The following is a 6,171-nucleotide window of genomic DNA, read 5'->3' as shown; positions in this document are numbered from 1 at the left end:
TTTTACAGTTGATGTTATGTCATTCGTCAATTTTTGTGTTATTTCTTTTATATCTTTCTTGTTGAATACTGGTATAGGTCCTAGTCTCTTTTTTTGTTCGCTGTAATTTATCCTGAGTTGATAATTTTTTTCTATCGAATTCCGTATTTACTTCTATTCGCACCCTAACTAATTGATGATCACTACCAGTGTTGACAGTATTTAATACAGTAACATTTTCAGCAATGTTTTTGAAGTTCGATAGTATAAAGTCAATTTTATTTTTTACTTTGCCGTCTGGGCTGTGCCACGTCCATTTTCCCTGCATTTTGTTCTTGTAGAATGCGTTTAAGCAGAATAGTTTTTCTTTGCTAAGGAAATTTGCTAGCGTATCTCCCTTGTGATTTCTGCTTCTCAGTCCAAAATTTCCAATATATTCATTATCGTTGTTATTTTCGTTCTTTCCTATTTTAGTGTTGAAATCTCCCGTAATCATTACGTAATATGTTTTCTCTAAGTTTCTGGCTCTTGTAATGTCTTTGTAAAGTTGTTCTACCTCTTCATCATCTGCAGAAGAAGTTGGTGCATAACAGTGGATTATTTGAATGCTGTATCTACGATTTAGTTTTATTACCAGATAGATAACTCTATTAGAAATCGCTTGGAATTTAGTTACTAAGTTTTCAATTCTCCTATGTACCAAAAAGCCTACGCCTTTTACCTTGGTTATTTTTTGAATTGTATTGGTACAAAGTGTGCCCTGATTTTATTAGAGTGTAGAGTACTATGTCCCATTTTATGGTCTTAAGTTCTTGCAACTCTTCTAAATTATCTTTTGTCCTAGGCGTTTTAATATTAAATGTTCTAATGTGCATTTTGTGTTTACTAAGCGAATTCTTGCCTCCCCCAGTTTCCACGAGGCAGACCCTTTTCTGGGTATGGGATTTGGCATAACATACTCCATCTACCTGGGAACTGTTTTCGTTCGTTTTAGTATTCGCCATGTCTGTATAGTTGAAAGGATGAGTAGCCCTAAAACACCACGCTGGCTAGACGGGTTGGTGAGTTTTATATCAGCCGCCCACTATGGATCAGACGCTGTTCGTAGCCGTCCATTCTGGATCAGACGCTACTGTTTTGATTCTATATTAACCCTATATTCTATATTAATCGAGGGTTGCTACTTCCGCAATCTGAAGCTTAAGACTAAGAATAAAATACTTAAGAAACTAATAAGCTATTAAGGAGAGGGTCAAGAAAAAGACCTAAACTTAGATAATGGGAAAAGTGAAACAAGATCTGAAAACTCTTAATTTTAGCGAAAAAGTACAATATAATATTGAATTCAACGTAGGTTTTATTTCAGTGTGGTGTTAAACTTGCTCTTCTGCTATCATAATTAACCTATTGATACTAATTTTATACAGTGACAAAGAAGATTCCGTTGAATCCAAGCCATCTTTCTATTTAAAAAAATATTATAAAAACGCAATTAATTTATTGATTATCTTCTCTAAAAGTCTATATAACTTTTTATAACTATATATAATAGGTGTAATGAGAACATACACAACAGTTGCCATGTGAGTATTCCTTGATCCTTTGTGAAATTATTTACAGCATAATGTTCGAATACGTTCGGACTGTCTATCATTTAGACCATAGACATATTGGTTATACAAATAGACTTAGCGCTGCAATACTGACTTGTTACCCCGGTGCGGCAGAGAACATGGATGAAAAGGAATCACTGCATCTCTTTCAAATAAACCGGCTTTATCGACCACGTGACCTTCCCATTGGTCATTTAGACCACGTGATGCCACCATCAGCCTACCAAAGAATGGTTATTAGTAGACTTCGGCAAATATGCAAATAAAAATGTAGAAAATATGCGCATAAATATGCACGTGTTTACCCGAAAATATGTAAATATTTTACAAAATATGCATACAAATAAATAAAAAAATCGTAAAATAGTAACAATTTTATTTAAAAAAAAGTGTACATAACTAAATATTTCCTACTATTCATTAAGATTTACATTTATTTTAAGTAACTACATCATTTTTAAGTATGAATAAACTTATTTAGAATTATGGTAACAATAAATGACCAAGTGGTGTTCAAAATTTTCTAACAAAAACTTGTGGCTTCTGTCTGAGTACATATATTTATATATGGAAAAACTTCGTTTAACCTATCAACTGATGTAACGGGAGCATTTTTCAAACTAACCAAAACATTTGGTTCTAAATTAATTGTTTCCGAAATATTTCCAGCTAGAACACTGACTACTTCAGAAAAAATATGGTAACCTTTATTTTTTTCCATAGTAGCTTCAAATTTTTTTAAAATATCTTTTCCAATATTACCTCTAACGTTCCGACAACATGACGCAAATTCTTTTATTAATGCTGTACTTTCGAACAATGACAGTTTTGGTGATTCTAACTGAGTAATTGTTTTTTGAACAAAACTAAAATTTGATTTTATAAATGAAAGTTCTTGTTGAAGCAAGTTACTCTGAAAAGTTTGTTTAGAATCCAAAAGAGATTGGGAACTTTCATCTGTTAACGTATCAATTATGTTCTTTATTTTAACAAAATGATCTGCATAAAAATTAGCTGCTTCTAACCATGTTCCCTATCGCGTTAAAATAGGTTGTGGTGGAAGAGGAATGTTAGGTAGCATTTCTTTATAAAGTTGAATTCTTATAGGAGATTTAAGAAATATTTTTTTGACACTGGATATCATGGTATTTACAAGAGGAAACTTTCTTCGTATATCCTCTGCAACTCTGTTTAATCCATGCGCTACACAAGTAACATGTATTAAATCTGGGAAAAATATTTTTAAATTTTGTCCTGCTTTCACCATATAAGGAGCAGCATCCGATAAAATAAGCAGTAATTTATTAGAAGGAATAGTTGTCGGAAGAAAAAAATTGCTAATGTTTCTTGTATAAAACGCGAAATTGTTAAAGCATTTGTTTTCTCAAGTTGCTGGCATGAAATAAGATGAGATTTTGGTAAGGTATCTTCTTTAAGAACACCAATCAATAAATGAGCAATATACTTTCCTGAGGAATCAGTGGTTTCGTCTACAGATATGTAAAAATAATTATCTGCAATTTCTTCCTTAATATTAATTAACACCGACGAGTATAGCCCGTTCACATTATTTCTTCTTAGAGACCGATCACTTGGAACATTAAGTTTGCAATATTTTTTAGAAACGAACTAAAATTTACATTTGCTAATTTTGAAAGCGGTATGTTTGCAGACACTAATGCGCGCCACAAGTCTTCATTAAAAGTTTCTTGCTCATCTAATTTTTTTGAAGTAGTTTGAAAACATTTAGCCATTGAAGTTTGATGTTTTCCTCCTATTTTTCCTTTTTTTGCAATGTGTGAAGCAGTTCTCACATGTTGGTCTATCTGAAATTTCTTCTCACATGCTATCTATAAATAAAAATAAAAACCTTTATTTTAACCCAACCTTTAAAATATAAAAATATACAAGGTGTTTTTGGTTAATCAAATAACTGGTTTGGAAAAAAAACACTCGTTAAGTGTTTTAAATGCAGTATTAATCCACAAATTAGTTTCTGTTACTAACCATTAGTACATCATATAACTTATTTTAAAATTCAACAAAAGTTTTTTTTTTGTTAATTCAATTACAATAAAAATAATTGTGTTTTAGAATAGCTGACTTCATAAAAAAAAGTAAAGGTGAAAAATTTTTCTAAATACACACCATTGTATTGTACCATGGACAATTTTTTCTCACTAAAGGAAGCTATTTTTCATTTAAAAACAACCTACGAGTACTAAATTTCAAGTAAATACGTTTATTGGTTTTAAAGTTATTGTTGTTATTAACTAAAAGAATTTAATTTGTTTTAATTTTAACACCCTGTATCTCGAAAAGTAAATAAGTTTGACCCCTCATTAACTATATAGTTTTGTTCAATTTTTCGAGAAGTATCTACAGTCAAACGTTGTAATTGTCATTTGGAAACACCCTGTATGTATGAAATATTAGATATTTAATAGAAAATATTAGATAGTTACAATTTTGCCACAGACTGAACAGTAGATTTTTCCCATATCCATAGACAGCTCTTTATAAGGTTTAATCCAAGATGAAGCACTGGTTGTTTTAGGCATTATAAAATCACAATCTTCCTTTTTGTTACGCACAACGAGTGATTACGCTTTGAATATCAAAACAAAAATGATTTACAAATCTGAGCATCAAATTAGAAATGTTTAGGTACCTAATTCAATAAACTGGGAGATTTTGGAAAATCCCTAAATTAGGAACAAAACTATTAGCCGTTTACCTGCTGTTAAGATACAATAAATTGTAGATAGATTTGGGGATTAGATCATAAAATGCAAATGAGCGAACCCTTAGCGATTATCCAATAACTGAATGCCTCAGTGACCGAGACTTTCTAAGAATGTTGAGGGCTACTTAAATTGATCTTCTTTGAAATTGTAAATGTTTTGTACCTGTAGAGATTACGTACTTAGATCATTTCTTGATTAAAATGACTACAAAATTTTATACAAGAATTGAAATAAATTGGTATGTTTAAAAATTTTCAAATACAGTATAAAAATCTGAACTTTTATGCACTTTATGCAAACTTTTATACAAATATGCCAAAATATGAAATATTTGCATAAAATATGCACAATATGCAAAACATGCAATATGCATATTTGCCGAAGTCTAGTTATTAGAAAGAGATGCAGGGACTGCTTTGCGTCAGTTTTCTCTGTATTGCAACGATTAGTCTATTTGTATTATAATGCCTATGTTTTAGGCCTAACCTAACCTAACCTAACAATGTTTTCTCTATGGACTTTGCACTTTTACTTTTACATTCCATACTTTTTTTCATTCAGTGTTAGAAAATTAAAGTAATGCACTAGTTATAAGGATATTACTAAACTTTAAATAGAAATATTAGTAACAAAATAAATAAAATATAAATTATCTTTAACGACCGTGTGTATTAATAGAGCTTTTAAGTATTAGCTTTTAGTAATAAGTAGTACCTATAAAATAATTTTTAATATAAGACAAGAAAAAAATAAATAAAACACCAGATATCATTAATTAAAAGAATGTAGCGTTAAAAACCAACGACATCATTAAAAAATCCTTATATTTCAAAAACCACCCAGACGGCAGATTTCATCTTCATGACTAAAATCATTTAACCGACGGAAACCTCATTAAATTTTGGGCTCTGGCATTCATGGGAGCAAAAACAGTTAACACATCTCATTTTCTGGAACAAACAGAATAACTTATTAAACGGAGCTCATTTAAGTTAAAACGCAGCTCCTTGGCCCTTTGGACTAATAAAATGACGACTGGGGTTTGTACATACCGTTTATTATATAAACAAGGAAAGTGAATTTCTATTACTTTATAATGGAAACAAAAATATTTAATTAACAGCTGAAAAAAAGATAAAAGAATTTGCTTTATTGTAAAACCACCACACTGCAGTAATCTTCTAGATTATTAAGACTAAGGACTAAGTCTACTATTAAGATTTACAACACAATTTAAAACAAAATTATATTTTGACTTAAACTAAAAACAACAAAATCACTTATTTAAGAAACCCCATAAGTCACAAAACTAAAACTTGGAAAACAAGGAAAAACTGTGTGAGGAAAACACGATTTCTATATGTTAAAAACTAACTTAATTTCATTTATACACTGTTTCTTGACTTTTTTACACCAATATTTAAAAAAAAATTAAGAATAAGCTCAAACTTGATTGACTTTTCTCTTGATTGGGGTTTGTCAGATTAATTGTTGAGCGTCACCTGAAACTAAACTTTATAAGGAATTAATATGAAACAAATTACACAAAGTACTGTAATTTATATTAAAAAATACAAATGATATTACTATAACTAAAAAAACAAAAGGTGTGATCATTCATATTCTTCATGTATATTATTGGTCTTTGTGGGCCAATTGAACAATTCATTATAATAATCCTGTATATTTTCTATATCTTATATTATAATTGATGGATTTGACCATTACTTAATAGAAATTCATTTTATGTAACAATAAAACACTAAAAACTTTATTTTCAAAACTTCCACAACATTTATCATAAAATCTTAACGCTACAGCTGTTTCGGCTG

Source organism: Diabrotica undecimpunctata, chromosome 5, assembly GCF_040954645.1.
Source record: "Diabrotica undecimpunctata isolate CICGRU chromosome 5, icDiaUnde3, whole genome shotgun sequence".
In the NCBI taxonomy this organism is placed as follows: domain Eukaryota; kingdom Metazoa; phylum Arthropoda; class Insecta; order Coleoptera; family Chrysomelidae; genus Diabrotica; species Diabrotica undecimpunctata.
This window is presented reverse-complemented; position numbering follows the sequence as displayed.